This window comes from Hyla sarda, chromosome 1 (assembly GCF_029499605.1).
Source record: "Hyla sarda isolate aHylSar1 chromosome 1, aHylSar1.hap1, whole genome shotgun sequence".
In the NCBI taxonomy this organism is placed as follows: domain Eukaryota; kingdom Metazoa; phylum Chordata; class Amphibia; order Anura; family Hylidae; genus Hyla; species Hyla sarda.
The window spans coordinates 263,347,581-263,365,301 of NC_079189.1; the positions used below are offsets into that span (position 1 = coordinate 263,347,581).

Below are 17,721 nucleotides of genomic sequence, written 5' to 3' on the forward strand. Positions count from 1 at the left end.
GGGGTCTAGTTTCCAAAATGGTATGCCATGTGTTTTTTTTTTTTGCTGTTCTGGCACCATAGGGGCTTCCTAAATGCGGCATGCCCCCAGAGCAAATTTGCTTTCAAAAAGCCAAATGTGACTCCTTCTCTTCTGAGACCTGTAGTGCGCCAGCAGAGCACTTTTCATCCCCATATGGGGTGTTTTCTGAATCGGGAGAAATTGGGTTTCAAATTTTGGGGGGTATTTTCTGCTATTACCCTTTTTAAAAATGTAAAATTTTTGGGAAACCAAGCATTTTAGGTAAAAAAAAAAATATTTTTTTTACATATGCAAAAGTCGTGAAACACCTGTAGGGTATTAAGGTTCACTTTACCCCTTGTTACGTTCCCTGAGGGGGTCTAGTTTCCAAAATGGTATGCCATGTTTTTTTTTTGCTGTCCTGGCACCATAGGGCTTCCTAAAGGTGACATGCCCCCCAAAAACCATTTGTCGCTCCTTCCCTTCTGAGCCCTCTACTGCGCCCACTGAACAATTAACATAGACATATGAGGTATGTGCTTACTCGAGAGAAATTGGGTTTCAAATATAAGTAAAAATATTCTCCTTTTTATCCCTTGCAAAAATTCAAAAATTGGGTCTACAAGAACATGCGAATGTAAAAAATGAAGATTTAGAATTTTCTCCTTCACTTTGCTGCTATTCCTGTGAAACACCTAAAGGGTTAATACACTTACTGAATATCATTTTGAATACTTTGGGGGGGTTTTAGTTTTTATAATGGGGTCTTTTATGGGGTATTTCTAATATGAAGACCCTTCAAATCCACTTCAAACCTGAACTGGTCCATGAAAAATAGCGAGTTTGAAAATTTTGTGAAAAATTGTAAAATTGCTGCTGAACTTTGAAGCCCTCTGGTGTCTTCCAAAAGTAAAAACTCATAAATTTTATGATGCAAACATAAAGTAGACATATTGTATATGTGAACCCAAAAAAAAATTATTTTGAATATCCATTTTCCTTACAAGCAGAGAGCTTCAAAGTTAGAAAAATTCAAAATTTTCATTTTTTTCATCAAATTTGGGGATTTTTCACCAAGAAAGGGAGCAAGATACCACAAAATGTTACCACTAAGTTAAAGTAGAATATGTCGTCACGAAAAAACAATCTCGGAATCAGAATGATAACTAAAAGCATTCCAGAGTTATTAATGTTTAAAGTGACAGTGGTCAGAATTGCAAAAAATGCTCTGGTCCTTAAGGTGAAAAAGGGCTCGGTCCTTAAGGGGTTAAATCTCATTATAAATGGCATCAATTAGAAAAACATCAATGGTAAATATTGCAAATAAATATATCAAATCCCATGTTTTACTTCATTAATTCATGGGCGGAATCTAAAGATAGGTTGCAGCTACTACTGTTTAAAGATGTTAAACTAATGTATGATGTTACGGGTACAAGAAAACAATTTTGCCAATCTAACACGAATACAAAATGAAGCCCTTGGAAAGCTTCATAAATACTATGAAAAAGTAATTAGAAGATCGGATTTAACAGTATGTTATTTTACTATACTTTTAATACCACACAAAGTAGCTTTGATCGCATAGGCACATTACCTGGACACTTATAGCAATTATTCTGAAGATCTTAACTCCTTAAAGGGTCACTCTCATTAAAAAATGTTTTGCTATTGTATTTATGGTAAATGAAAAATATTTCTAATATACTTTGTTTAAAAAAAATGAAGTTTTCTATGTTTTATTTGTGCTTAAAAAAGCTCAAGAGCACATATTCCCCCAACTCATACACAGACTTTGGACCAAAGTCCGAACACAGGAAGTGCCGCCTGGAGTGCTGAGGGGGGGGGGGGGGGGTCCAACCAACAGCATATGGCAGTTATGTGTGAGAGGGGCTATGATTGGATGAGGCTGGACACCCCCCCCCCCCCTCTGCACTCCAGGCGGCACTTCCTGTGTTCGGACTTTGGTCCAAAGTCTGTGTATGAGTTGGGGGAAAATGTGCTCTTGAGCTTTTTTATGCACAAATAAAACATAGAAAACTTCATTTTTTTTTAAACAAAGTATATTAGAAATATTTTTCATTTACCATAAGGAGTGCAATAGCAAAAATTTGTTTTAATGAGAGTGACCCTTTAAGGACGAACACCATGAATTTACGGCACTGCTAAGCGTCACTTAGCCCTCTGTGATCACCGTGTCTCCGGACGCGGTGATCAGGCCGGAATGGCTGCTGTCAGTGCATGCTGGGAGTTGGAGTTTTGCAACAGCTGAAGGTTTTCCCCACCACCACCACCATGTGAATGTACAGGGTACATTCAAACAGGCAGGGGGGTTACAGCGAGTTTCCCGCTTTAAGTTTAAGCCGCGGCAAATTTTCCGTTGCAGCTCAAACTCCCAGCGGAAACTCGCTGTGAACCCCCGCTGTGTGAATGTACCCTAAAAACATTACACAAACTAAAGACTGAAACACTACATATACACACCTGTAAAAATGTCTCGTGCAGCACTGTTTCCAAAACAGAGACTCCAGCTGTTGCAAAATAACAACTCCCAGTATTGCCGGACAGATCTTGACTGTCCAGGCATGCTGGGAGTTTTGCAACAGCTGGCGGCACCCTGTTTGGGGAACACTGCTGTAGGGTATTTTGGCGGCGGAGGCAAGTGCCATTGTACCACTCACATTTCAGAAGACAGGAACACCAGTGGATATGGATCTGCTTGACCTGTGTGGCAGATGACTCGGACTGTACCAGGGAGCGGAGTCTAAGGTGCCGCAGCAAAGCGGTATGGACCTGCTGCTGCAGGTGGCACCCAGGTTGCTACCCCTGGCACGGCTCGACCACACAGGCGGCTGAGGAGATGCGAGACACAGGAGGGCTAAGGCAACTCGTAGTCAGGATAGCAGAAGGTCAGGGCAGGCGACACAGTAGCATAGTCAAGAAGTAGCAGGAGGTCAGTAGGCAGGCGGCAGAAGAGCAAGGTCAGGTCACAGAGCATAGGATCAGATACACGGCAAGGCATCGCTCAGATATGCTTTCTCTCAGGCACAAGGCAACAAAGATCCGTCAGGGAAGTGTGAGAGGAGGAGGAATTGACAGGTCTACTATGCTAATGGGCGCACTGGCCCTTTAAATCTTAAAGCTCCGGCACGTGCCCTAGGGGTCGGCAACACGCATGCCGGAGCAGAAAGGCAGAGGCGGGGCAGGAGAAGCACCTGGTGACGGACTGGGATTCGCATGCGGGCGTGTCTCGGGATGCGAATCCGAGCCCTGCCGGCAGCAGCAAGTAACGGGACCATGCGCTCACAGCCAGCGTGTGTGGCCGGAGCGCATAACGTAACAGTACCTCCCCCTTTGGTCTCCCCCTCCTTTTATGAAGGTCACGGTCCAGGATATAAGGTCACGGTCCAGGATATTCTCCTCAGGCTCCCAAGATCTCTTCTCAGGACCGTAACCCTCCCAGTCAACCAGAAAAAAAATTTTACCACACAGTTTTAGCAACAAGAATCTGTTTAACTTTGTAGACGTCTGAAGAGCCGGAGACAGGTGTGGGGACAAGATTCTATTGAGAAAACCGGTTTATGACAAGAGGCTTGAGGAGACACACGTGGAAGAAATTGGGAATTTGTAACGTAGCAGGTAGACTGAGTTTGTAGGAGACAGGATTAACTTTTTGTAGACTCGGGAAGGGGCCAAGGTAGCAAGGACCAAGTTTGTAACAGGGTATCTTGAAGCGAATGTACTTGGATGAAAGCCACACCATGTCACCAGGAGAGAAGGACGGAGGAGGTCTTCTACTGTTATTAGCTTGCGCATTCATGTGTGAAGAAGCCTGGCATAATGACTGTCGAGTCTGTTGCCAGATGGTGGAGAAGTCACGGACCAGCTCATCAACCGCAGGCACACCGGAGGAAACTGGAAGAGGAGAACGGAGATGGAGTACTGTACTGCTGAATATTTTTTATATTTTTTATATTTTAGTTTTCACAAGGTGTTTATATGTTCCCAGCTCTGATTTCTTGTATATCCATGTTTTTATTCCAGCCCGTTTTTCGCAGTTTTTTTCCTGTATATAATGTCATGTAATGCTGCTAGATTATTGGACCTGAGGAAGAGGGGGACCTGCCCCTCGCAACGCGTAGTCCGTTACTTTCATTAAACCACATTTTGTTTTTATTAATTTACTTGTCCGTATCGGTTATTTACCATCAAAGATATATCTTCCTTCTGTTTCTACTCCAAGAACATTGCCTAGTGAGCACCGCTACGAGATTTCTTTTTCTCCGTTCTCACGGAATACCTTTAGACAACAAAAAAGGGAGATGACCTCTTGGACTCTGAATACTTATGATTATAAGAGAATTCAGCCCAGGGGAGAAGGTCGACCCAATCGTCTTGGCGAGCTGAAACAAAATGCCGAAGAGAAGTCTCAAGGATTTGATTAACCCTCTCCACCTGAGCGTTGTACTGAGGGTGGTAGGCCGTGAAGTCCAGCTTGATGTCCAGATGGTTACAAAGGGCTCACCAGAAATTAGAGTCAAACTGCACACCACGATCCAAAACAATATGCTGAGGAAGTCCATGTAAACGAAAGACATGCAGCAAGAAGTACTTTGCCACCTGTGGAGCAGAAGGAAGACCTGGTAGAGGAATGAAGTGAACCATCTTGGAAAACCGATCTACAACGACCCAAATTACTGTGTTATTATGAGATGGTGACAAATCGGTGATGAAATCCATGGCAATATGGGACCAGGGAGTCTCCGGAGGCTGTAAGAGTCCTGCAGGTCTCTTTCGAGGGGTTTTGTCACGGGAAGTTTCACAGGAACGTCAGAAACATCACGTTCAAGATGGGGCCACCAGTAGTACCTGAAGATTAGAAGTAGAGTCTTGTGTATTCCAGGATGTCCTGGTGTCAAGGAAGAATTACCCCATTTCAGTACCTTGCGTTTCAATCTGGTGGGCACAAAGGATTTGCCCAGAGGAACAAATATGCCTAGGCGTGGAGTCCAAACCAATGACGTCAGAGGACCTGCAGAGAGCATCTACTCTGATGTTCTTGTCTGCTGGATGGAAGTGAATTAAGTAGTTGCGCCTATAAAAGAATAGTGAACACCTTGCCTGAAGGGGGTTCAAACACTGAGCATACTGAAGGTATAGAAGATTCTTATAGTCAGAGTAGATGCTGACCGGATGAGAAGAACCTTTCAATAAATGTTGCCATTCCTCCAAAGCTAGCTTGATAGGGAGGAGTTCACGATCTCCAATGGAGTAATTCCTCTCAGCAGAAGAGAATGTCTTGGAGAAGAACCCACAAGTTATAGTCTTGCCCTTGGCGTTTTTCTGAGTAAGAACGGCACCCACTCCAATAGATGAGGCATCAACCTCCAAAGCAAAGGCCTCTCTCCGGATCAGGTCTTGTAAGCACGGGAGCAGAGGCAAACACAGATTTTAAGAAAGCCTCTTCAAACCAAGATTTAGGAGTAGAAGCCTTCTTAGTGAGAGCCACAATTGGAGCGAAAATGGACGAAAAGGACGAAAAATCTGGGATAAATTTATGATAATAGTTAGTGAATCCCAGAAAGCGATGAATAGCATGAAAGCCCAAAGGACGAGGCCAATCCAACACGGCAGACAATTTATCTGGCCCCGATGAGAGATAATGTAGCGAAGAAATGGAAGACCAGACTTCTCAAACAGACATTTCTCCAGTTTGCCGTAGAGATGATTCTTCCGTAGTCACAGAAGAATCAGACGGACATGAGTACGATGCCCCTCTAAGTTGGAAGAAGAGAAGATCAGGATGTTATCTAGGTATACAACAACACAGATGTAGAGAAGATCATGGAAGATATCATTGACAAACTCTTGAAAAAACGCTGGAGCATTGCAGAGACCAAAAGGCATTACGAGATACTCAAAATGTCCGTCACGAGTATTGAAGGCCGTTTTCCATTCATTTCCCTTGCGGATATGAATAAGGTTATACGCTCCACGTAAGTCCAACTTGGAGAAGACCTTGGCACCACGTAGGCGGTCAAAAAGTTCTGAGATAAGAGGTAGTGGACAGTGGTTCTTGGCCATGATTTTAAGTCCCCTGTAGTCAATGCATGGATGGAGTGAGCCATCCTTCTTCCCTACAAAGAAAAAAACGCTCCATGGCTTTGGTCTCAGGAACCGATAGAGGGTTTATCCTTCCACGAGGAGGAGTGGTACCAGGCAAAAGATCTATAGGTCAGTCGTAAGGACGATGTTGAGGCAGAGACTCAGCCTGTTTCTTGCAGAATACATCAGAGAAATCTTGGTAAGGTGGAGGCAGACAAGGCAAAGGAGGAGGACGAGAAACAACTTTAGGCTGGACTGGGGCAAAGATTTTGACAGAACTGTCCCCAGCAAATAATTTCTCCAGTTCTCTAATCTAGTTGTGGAGAGTGACGTCGGAGCGAAGGAAGGCCAAGAAGAAGCTCAGAAGTACAATGAGGCAATACATAGAATTCAATCTTTTCTTTATGCAAGACACCCACTTGCATGACGAGAGGCTCAGTACGGAATAGCACCTTACAGTCCAAATGTTGTCCATTAACAGAGGAGATGAACAAAGGCTTGGCAAGCAGAGTAACAGGAAGATGATATTTGTGGACGAAAGAAGCATCAATACAGTCACCTGCAGATCCAGAGTACAAAAAATGCAGTCGCGCTAAAGGAAGACTTGGCCGAAGCGAAGACTTGTACAGAATTGGAGAGGTGGTATTCACAGCTAGGGATGCCTCTCCTACGTGCCCTAGGTGCGAGCGTTTTCCCGGATACTGTGGATGAACAGAACAGTCTTTGAGGAAGTGTTCTGGGCTAGCACAATACAAACACATTCTCACTGCGTCGTCGTGATCTCTCCTGTTGCGTAAGACAGGAATGATCCACTTGCATAGCCTCTTCAGCAAGAGGCGCAGGAAACTGTAGAGGTGGATGTTGAAACACGGGTGCCAGGCGAGGACACGGGTGCTATGTTCAGACAGGTTCCCTCTCTAAGCACAGTTCTTCCTGCCTCTCAGCAAAATGCACATCAATACGTGTGGCCAGGTGGATAAGTTCAGTCAGAGAAGAAGGAGGATCACGTGCAGCTAGGGCATCTTTAATCCTGCTAGACAGTCCTTTTTTGAGTGTGGCACACAACGCCTCATCATTCCATGCTAGTTCTGAGGCTAGAGTGCGGAATTGAACCACGTAGTCACCAACAAAAGAATTCCCTTGACATAGGTTCAGCAAAGCCGTCTCAGCAGAAGAGGCACGTGCGGGTTCCTCAAAGACACAACACAATTCTGCCAGAAAAGCCATTAAGTTGGAAGCTTCCGGATCACCCCGGTCCTAAAGGTGTGTAGCCCAGGCCAGGGCTTTTCCGGAGAGTAGGCTAATAACACAGGCCACCTTAGCACGTTCCGTCGAAAATAGTTCAGACCTGAGCTCCAAATGCATGGAGCACTGGGTAACAAAGCCTTGGAATCACTGTCATATTTATAGGGCAATTGTAGACGTAGCTTGGAGCCAGAAGACACTGCAGGAGCTGGAGGAGAGAGTGGGACAGGTTGCGGGTGCTGCTGCTGTTGCAAGGCCAAAAGCTGTTTTATTATAGCAGACAGTTGGGTAAGTTGCTGCACCTGTTGCGCCAATTGCTGAGACTGACGTACCGCAACGGAGGAAACTTCAGAAGACAGGAACATTTCAGAAGACAGGAACACTGGTGGATGTGGATCCGCTGGACCTGTGTGGTAGATGACTTAGACCATACCAGGCAGCCTGCCGCAAAGCAGGATGGACTTGCTGCGGCAGGCAGCACCCAGGTTGCTACCCCTGGCACGGCTCGACCACACAGGCTGCTGAGGAGATGCGAGGCACAGGAAGGATAAGGCAGCTCATAGACAGGATAGCAGAAGGTCAGGGCAGGCGGCACAGTAGCATAGTCAGGACGTAGTAGGAGGTCAGTAGCCAGGCGGCAGAAGAGCAATGTCAGGTCACAGAGAAAAGGATCAGATACACGGCAAGGCAACTCTCAGGTATGCTTTCTCTCAGGCACAAGGCAACAAAGATCCGGCAGGGAAGTGTGGGAGGAGGAATTTATATCAATGAGCCACAGGTGTACTACCATTATGGGCCCACTGGCCCTTTAAATCTTAAAGCTCCAGCACACGCACGCCCTATGGGACGGGGAAAAGTGCTCCAGAGCAGAAAGGCAGAGGCGGGGGTAGGAGAAGCACCAGGTTAGTGAAGGACTGGGATGCGAATTCTAGCCCCGCCAGTAGCAGCAGGTAACGGGACCATGCGCTCACAGCCAGCGTGTGCGGTCAGATTGCATAACGTAACAGCCATGCTTGCATCCGGGTCCACCCCTATGCAAATCCCTAATTTAGGCCTCAAATGCATATGGCATTCTCTCATTCCGGAGCACTGTCGTATTTCAAGGCAACAGTTTAGAGCATTTCCGTATTCAGGAGAAATTGCGCAACAAATTTTGCGGGGCTTTTTGTCCTTTTACCCCTTATGAAAAGGTAAAGCTGGGGTCTACACCAGCATGTTAGTGTAAAAATTTTAATTTTTTACACTAACATGCTGGTGTTGCCCCATACTTTTTAAAGGTAAAAGGAAAAAAGGACCCCCAAAATTTGAAACGCAATTTCTCCTGAGTACGGAAATACCCCATATGTGGACGTGAAATGCTCTGTGGGTGCACAACAAGGCTCAGGAGTGAGAACACACCATATTCTTTTAAGGCCTAAACTGGTGATTTGCACAGGGATGGCTGTTGGTTACAGCAGCTCCGACAAACGCAAAAAAAAAAACACCCACATGTGATCCCATTTTGGAAACTAAACCCCTCACGGAAGATTAACAAGGGGTATAGTGAGCCTTAACACCCCACAGGTGTTTGACAAATTTTCATTAAAGTTGGACATGAAAATAAAAAATTAGATTTTTTTCACAAAAATGCTGGTGTTACCCCAAAGTTTTCATTTTCACAAGGGGTAATTGGAAAAAAAGCCCCCCATAATTTGTAACCCCATTTCTTCTGAGTAAGGAAATACCCCATAAAGTGCTCTGCGGGCACACTTCAGGGCTCAGAAGAGAATAAGCGCCATTCGGCTTTTGGAGAGAGAATTTGGCTGGAATTGAAGACCATGTGTGTTTACAAAGCCCCCATGTTTACAAAGCCCCCAAAAGTGGACCCCCCCCAACTGAGGCGCCTTTTCGGAAACTACACCCCTCACGGAATTTAGCAAGGGATGCAGTGAGCATTTACACCCCACAGGTGTCTGACAGATTTTTGGAACAGTGGTCCGTGAAAATGAAATTTTTTTTTCTTCATTTGCACAGCCCACTGTTCCAAAGAACAGGGAAATAAAAAATTTGGGGTAACATTTGCATTTTAGTGAGAAAAAAAATCAACTTTTTCATTTTCACGTCCCACTTTAACGAAAGTTCGTCAATCACCTGTGGGGTGTTAAGGCTCACTATACCCCTGGTTACATTCCTTGAGGGGTGTTTCCCAAATAGTGTGCCATGGTTTTTTTTTTTTTTTTTTTTTTTTTTTTTTTTTGCTGTTGTGGCACCATGGGTGCTTCCTAAATGAGACATGCCCCCAAAAACCATTTCAGCAAAATTTGCTTTCCAAAAGTGCAATGTCGCTCCTTCCCTTCTGAGCTCTCTAGTGCACCCGCAGATCACTTTACATCCACATATGAGGTATTTCCTTACTCAAGAGAAATTAGTTTACACATTTTGTGGGGCTTTTTCTCCTATTACCCCTTGTAAAAATAAAAGTATGTGTCTACAAGAATATGTTAATGTAAAAAATTAAGATTTAGAATTTTCACTTTTCACACCATTTTGCTGCTATTCCTGTGAAACACCTAAAGGGTTAAAAAAAGGTTCTGAATGTCATTTTGAATACTTTGATGGATGCAGTTTCCATAATGGGGTAATTTATGGGGGATTTCTTACAGAAAGGCCCCTCAAATCCACTCAAATTCTGATCTTGAATTTTTCATGAAGTCCTCTAATGGGTTCAAAAAGTAAGAACATGTCAACTTTATGATGCAAACATAAAGTAGACATATTGTATATATAATTTATTTATGTCTATTTTTCTTACAAGCAGAGAGTTTCAAAGTTCGAAAAATGCAAAATTTTCACATTTTACATGGAATTTGAGAATTTTTCACCAAGAAATGATGTAAGCATTGACAAAAATGTACCACTAACATAAAGTAGAATATGTCATGAAAATTCATAAGTATTCATATTCATTCATAAGTATTGACAAAAATGTACCACTAACATAAAGTAGAATATGTCATCAAATTCATAAGTTAAAGCATCCCAGTGTTATTAATGCTTAAAGTGACAGTGGTCAGATTTGCAAAAAACGGCTGCGTCCTTAAGGGGTTAAATAATTTTTAAAGCTGCAGTGTGGTCTCTTGTCAATCATAATTTCTTTATGTTCGCCATGCACTCCACCTCATTGGTAAATATGGCGATGTCCTACTGGGAAGAACACACATCACAATCTGTTTCTCAAACATGTGGATTGTTATGGCAGGTTTATAGACGACCTCCTCCTTATTTGGAAGGAGACATAAGTAAGATCCCAGAGTTTATAAATTATTTTAAAATGCAAATCCTGAATTTCACACTGTGGGTTGTCTTGGGTGAGTACATATAATCCTGCACTTATCGTAAACTGGTTGCAGAAAATTCTTTATTACATACTCGCAGTCATCACCCAAGACATACCTTCGAGTTGATTCCAGTGGGGAGGAACAAACTAAATTTTTCAGCAATAAATTAATGTTAAGTGAAAAATGAATCATGTAAAAATATGCTTAAAAAAAAATTCTGGATTTCATGTTAAATACGTCTGAAAAAAAATGCAATGAAAAAAGCTAGAGCCAACTCAATTGCTGGACAGTATAGGGTTCTACAGGTGTGAATCCACACCCTGTAGAACCTGCACATTTTTAAGTCCTTATTTGTATATATATATATATATATATATATATATATATATATATATATATATATATATATAAATAAATAAATAAAATGTGTGTGTGTGTGTCAATACTAACTAACACAAGCTAGAGGGCAGTGCTGTGGAGAAAGACCAATTGTGTCAGCATGTACTGTGGAGGCTATCTGTCACTGTAACAACGTGGAGTCCTGATGCCTGTGGGTCCGGAGGTGCTGGGAACCAAGAAGCCCATAGTCACTCAATAGCATACATAAGACAAAAAGGTATCCGCACTCACCGCGAGGAAACAGCAGACCAAATTCTATGGCGTCTGCAGATGCCATAGAAGTTGGTCTGCTGTTTCCTCGTGGTGAGTGCGGGTACCTTTTTGTCTTCTTATGTATGATATATATACAGTGATCCCTCAACTTACAATGGCCTCAACATACAATAGTTTCAACATACAATGGTCTTTTCTGAACCATTGTAAGTTGAAACCAGACTCAACATACAATGTACGGACAGTCCAGATCTGTGAAACGTGTCAATAGCTGGAAGAACTGACCAATCAGAATGGACATTTCACTGGTAAAACACCTGTATTACTGAAGCGTATGCACTGACTGATGTCTGGTAGCGCCCCTTACAGTACAGAGAGGTATTACATGTTCTGTATACTTTACCTGTACTTTACCTGTTCTATGTACTTTACCTGTACCAGGACACCAGGCTCCATGTTACTTTTTTAGGACACTGTGTACTGTACTGGACCCCAAAGAAGCTCCTGTCCTCTACATAGACCAGTGTTTCCCAAGCAGGGTGCCCCCAGCTGTTGCAAAACTACAACTCCCAGCATGCCCGGACAGCCAAAGGCTGTCCGGGCATGCTGGGAGTTGTAGTTTTGCAACAGCTGGAGGCTTCCTGCTTGGGAAACACTGACAGTGATTTACAGCTCCCAGCAGATCTTTCTTACTTTTATATGTAAGGATTTGCTTTATCTGTATTAGTTATCTACTCATTTTTCTTTAATCCCCACTTTTTCCTATTCTTTGATGACATTTTGGGGCTTCAGAACCAATTACCAGGTTTCCATAGAGTTCTGGTCTCAACATACAATGGTTTCAACATACAATGGTCGTCCTGCAACCGATTAATATTGTAAGTTGAGGGACCACTGTATATATATGTGTGTGTGTTTGCGTATATGGAGATTTGGACTTTGGCAACCTGCCTTTCTTTGTGGAAGTGCGGTCTGGCCATGGGCAGTGAATAGCACTTGCTCTCTGCGTGTGTATGAAACAGGGAGAGCAAGTGCTATTCACTGCCTATAGCCAGAACACACTTCCTGAGTTTGGTCTCCTGCCAGTCCAGCAGGAGACCAAAGTCAGTTCTTTTGAGCATGCGGTCTGAACCAGAATGGAGACCCCTAGTGGTCAGATTTAAAGTGCAACTGTCATGAACTCTGGGTGCTATAACCTACACACAGCCTTTGTATTGTGTGCAGATGGTATGTACAGCATTGTTTTTACCTTATTTTTGCAGACTTTCATCACTTCCAAAAATGCTTTTGATCACAGCCACACACAGTCGGATAGGTGTGGAGTGAGGTACTCTATGCACCGCCGCCACCCCCCCCCCACCCCCTGTGTCAGTGCTGGGACCGCTGTGTGATTGACACACAGGTCCCAGTGAATGCTCCCCTCAGCTCATAACGTGCATGCCGCCGAGTGTTATCCAGGCAAGCGCCGCTCCCGCTGCCTCCTCAGTGCGTCTGCGCAGTGCTAGAGGCAGAGAGCGCGCTTCCTCTCTGCCTCTAGTACAGGGAACTGTTCTGCATGTGTAGGCTCACTGAGGAGGCTGACTGCGGCGGGAGTGAGCGCACACTGGGGGAGAGAGCATTTGCCTGGATAACATGCGGTGGCGCGCACGTCAGATGAGCTGAGGGGCGCATGCGCTGGGACCTGTATGTCAATCACACATCAGTCCCAGCGCTGAGACGGTGTGGGATTGGCGGCTGCGGGGCATAGCGTACCTCGCGTCACGCCTATCCGACTGTGTGTGGCCGTGATCAAAAGCATTTTTGGGGGTGATGAAAGTCTGCAAAAATAAGGTAAAACAATGATGTACACACCATCTGCACACAGTACAAAGGCTGTGTGTAGGTTATAGCACCCATAGTTCGTGACAGTTGCACTTTAAAAGGCCATGAAAGTGACATAGTTTTTTTTTTAAAGAGTAAATTTTACCTGCTGTATAATATGCAAAAAAAATAAAATTTTTAATGACAGTCCCCATTCAATTATCTTTGTTCACCCTCCTCTACACCCGCTTCAGTTCAGCCATGTCCTTCTTAAATACAGGTGCCCAAAACTGGACACATCTAATTTTTGAGAGATTTTATTATGGGATACGTATATTTGAAAAGATATTTACATCCCGATGCATATCTATATTTGGCATTTATTAAACTGATATGCTGTTGTACTGTCCAATAAAAAACATATCTATATAAGAGCTCTTTCACGTTATTGGTCTGTGACCCAGCGATATTTCTGTTGGTGACATTATAGCTATGTTATGGTTTACTATTTGGCAGCACTTCAGACACTTTCAACTATAGCATTATGATACAAACCTATCATCTTCACATCAGTTATAGCATATAGTCATATATCTACAGTTGTGTGATGTTTATGTCAATTTCAGTCATGCCATTCTTCATTTTTCTGACACCTTTAGCATGACTCGGGAAATCTGACAAAAGCATCCCAGTTCAACTGCATTTGGTACATTGCTTATTCTGTGAGTATATAAGTGGGCACTTTGCCAGTTTTACTTTGCAATGACTAAGAGCTATGAATAGCTCGAAATGCATTGGAGTTTTGCTTTCTATTTTATCTTACGGAATTGTCTATGTCCATGATTTTTTTTTAACGCATATGTTTTAACTGCTAAGATGATACACTGTTTGCTTGAAAGAGGTGAAGGCACATGTTCCTTTTCTCTCAGTCTATTCCCAGGATATAGCCCACTCTGCACCATCCGTGCTTTCTGCACACACTGTCCAGGAGTACTGTATGTGCACACATCCACAGGTGAACTGAATACAAACTTTTACTTTATGCTGTTTTTACTATTTAGCACATAATTTCACCTTTAGGGGGAGATTTATCAAAACATGTCCAGAGGAAAAGTTGTTGAGTTGCATAGCAACCAGATTGCTTCTTTCATTTTTCAGAGGCCTTTTAAAAAATGAAAGAAGTAATCTGGTTGCTATGGGCAACTCAGCAACTTTTCCTTTATGTTATCTTCCCCAGATCCCTCTTTAATATTACATTATTCTCCTCCTCTGTGGTGGTCACCTTACCCAGTTTAGTATCATCTGCAAATATTGAAATTCTTATCTGTAATCTCACTACAAAGTCATTAAAGGGGTACTCCGGTGAAAAACTTTTTTTTTTTTTTTTTTAATCAACTGGCTCCAGAAAGTTAAACAGATTTGAAAATTACTTCTATTAAAAAATATTAATCCTTTCAATAATTATCAGCTACTAAAGTTGAGTTGTTTTCTGTCTGGCAACAGTGCTCTCTGCTGACATCTCTGCTTGTCTCGGGAACTGCACAGAGTAGAAGAGGTTTGCTATGGGGATTTGCTTTTAAACTGGGCGGTTCCCGAGACACGTGTCATCAGAGAGCAATTAGACAGAAAAGAACAACTCAACTTCAGCAGCTCAAAAGTACTGAAAGGATTAAGATTTTTTAATAGAAGTAATTTACAAATCTGTTTAACTTTCTGGAGCCAGTTGACATATATATATATATATATACAGCAACAGAAGAATGCAGCAGCACACTGCCAGCACAAGGATATAGGTGCAACATGAATATGCAGTTAAAACATGGAGAGCTATACAGCTATGGTGTAATAGATGCAAATGTGAAACTATGAAATAGTGAGGCACTTAGCTCGCAAATTTGTCTCCGCCGGCGGTCAAATAGCTTGGACCGTCCCACCGCGATAAGGTAGCCTCCTGGGACGGACCCTACACTGTGAATATGCCTCTGTGTGAACAGTTCAGTAAGCATGGCAGGATCTGGAACATCCAAGCCACCTTATATACACACCTGATAGAGGTGGGTGGGGTGCAAGGCCAACATGGAGGTAGCCACTCCCCCATATGTGCAATACAGACAAAGAATAAGTCAGCCAGCACTTTAGTTGATACCAAACTATTATATGGACCTGGCCTACAGGTGGATATTCCACCTTGGATGTTCCAGATCCTGCCATGCTTTCTGAACTGTTCACACAGAGGCATAGTCACAGTGTAGGGTCCGTCCCAGGAGGCTACCTTATCGCGGTGGGACGGTCCAAGCTATTTGACCGCCGGCGGAGACAAATTTGCGAGCTAAGTGCCTCACTATTTCATAGTTTCACATTTGCATCTATTACACCATAGCTGTATAGCTCTCCATGTTTTAACTGCATATTCATGTTGCACCTATATCCTTGTGCTGGCAGTGTGCTGCTGCATTCTTCTGTTGCTGTATATCTAGCCTAGTAGCGTGCACCTGTAGGCCAGGTCCATATAATAGTTTGGTATCAACTAAAGTGCTGGCTGACTTATTCTTTGTCTATATATATATAAAAGTTTTTTTCCTGGATAACCCCTTTAAATAGAAAATACTCTCTAGTAACTCCCCTGTATGTACCACAAACATGCTCACCCATAGTGTTGCTGGTCCAGATTAGCCCCCACGTACGTTTGGTCACTAAACTTTATCAAGGGACGCCCTTGTGGCAGAGAGTTCTATAGTCTCACTACTCTTACAGTAAAGAATCTCTGTCTGTGATAATGGTGAAACCTTCTTTCCTCTAGACGTATGTTTTTATATCTCACTATTAATTTTCGTTTTTCATTTTTTTGTCTTTCAGGACCATTTTCTACTATGTTTATCCATCAGTGTCTTCGTGGATTTTTTTTTTTTTTTTACAATGCTTGTGTCCCCCTTTTGCTTGCCCCCTATTTATTAATTTGTACCAAAACGATTTGTGGTCACCATACATCTAATTTTTTTTATACTCTATGACGCTGCTGGTTGATATATTTTGTTAATTCCTGTAAATATGAATTTTCCAAACCAAATTTATTTAAATGCCGGTGCCGTCCCTGTGCGCATGCGATGGTCTTCCGGGCTCGCGTCTTACACTGCCCGTTATGTAACTTGTCATGTGACGGAGTCAGCTGACGCGGCGCCTGGAAGTACGCGCGGTGGCTCGTGCGCTATGCACCGCTATAGAGACAGGTTTCTTTCCGGCTCCACACAGGTACATAATATTTACTTGATTGTTCTGGTTCCTGATTGGCCAAGTTCCATTTAAATAGCATTCGCACTGAGAGGACGCCACCCCCAGGACAAAGGATATCGCCGAAACGTACGTTGGGGTGGCGTCACTCCTGCTGCACTCCTGCACTTTTCATTGTATTAGGTTGGTACTGTATGCTTTTCTATGCACTTAAAGACTGATGTCTATTTACTGAGATGCATTGCATACCTGTTGTCCTTTTTGCACCTTATAATTACCATATTTATCAGGGTATACCACGCACTGGCCTATAACACGCACCCTCATTTTACCAAGGATATTTGGGTAAAAAAAGTTTTTTACCCAAATATCCTTGGTAAAATGAGGGTGTGTGTGCATGTGTATATCCAGATACACTGTTTCTGACCCCGCAGAAGCCCCCAGGAAAGGCAGGGGGAGAGAGGCCGTCGCTGCCCGCTTCTCTCCCCCTGCCTTTCTTGGGGTCTAGAGCCCTGCTGCCGCCGTTTCTCTCCCCCTGGCTATCGGCGCCGCAGCCCCATTGCCTCCCCCATCCCCGGTTTTATAATTACCTGTTGCTTCTGGCTCCGGTGTGGCATCTCCTGCGTCGTTGCTATGCGCTGTGAGGCGCAATGACGAGTGACGTCTTCAACGCGACATCACTCGTCATTGCGCAGCGCATAGTAACGAAGCAGGCGACGCCACACCGGAGCCAGAAGCAGCGCAGACCCAACCCCGGCAACAGGTAATTATAAAACCGGGGATGGGGGAGGCAATGGGGCAGCGGCGCCGATAGTAAGGGGGAGAGAAGCGGCGGCAGCAGGGCTCTAGACCCCAGGAAAGTCAGGGGGAGAGAAGCGGGCAGCAATGGCCTCTCTCCCCCTGCCTTTCCTGGGGGCTTCTGCGGGGTCAGAAAAACCGGGGATGGGGGAGGCAATGGGGCAGCTGAGTCGGCAGTCTCTGGACCCCAGGATAGGCAGGGGCAGAGAATCGGGTAGAGACGGCAGGTCTCTGGACCTGCAAAAGCCGCTGCAGTTCATTGATTTAAAGCGCCCGCTTTAAATCATTGAACTGCAGCGGCTTATCGGCGTATAACACGCAGATAGACTTTAGGCTAAACATTTTAGCATAAAAAATTAGTGTTATGTGCCGATAAATACGGTATGTTTACGTAACTGTGTTAGCAGTAATGATGCCCATTTTTGTCCTATCCCCCCCCCCCCCCCGTGTCAGCCTCCTCCCACAGTTTTTTCATCTTAAACAATAAAATATTCTGATTTTAACCCTCAAATTACTCCAATTTGTCTGCAGTTGTTTCCTCTAGAAGTAGCGTAGAGGATGCCCCCTTGTCATGGTTACAGGCTTAGGTATATAAGGATCACTAGAAAGATCTCTG

At 43.8% G+C, this 17,721-nt stretch overlaps 1 protein-coding gene and 1 long non-coding RNA gene across 3 annotated transcripts in view; one reads left to right on the top strand and one right to left on the bottom strand.

Annotated features, from left to right (window-relative positions):
• LOC130368147 (uncharacterized) overlaps nt 1-16,630 on the top strand; it is a 118,624-nt gene extending 101,994 nt beyond the window's left edge. Inside the window, exons 3-6 of one of the 2 annotated variants that reach the window (XR_008892297.1) lie at nt 10,148-10,222; nt 13,739-13,801; nt 14,009-14,094; nt 15,936-16,630. This is a non-coding gene — a long non-coding RNA (uncharacterized LOC130368147). The remainder of the gene's footprint in view (nt 1-10,147; nt 10,223-13,738; nt 13,802-14,008; nt 14,095-15,935) is intronic. The other variant, XR_008892299.1, reaches the window with a different exon arrangement.
• Nucleotides 1-17,721, bottom strand: part of LOC130368098 (bone morphogenetic protein 2-like) — a 165,979-nt gene that overhangs the window by 66,155 nt on the left and 82,103 nt on the right. The window lies entirely within an intron of this gene.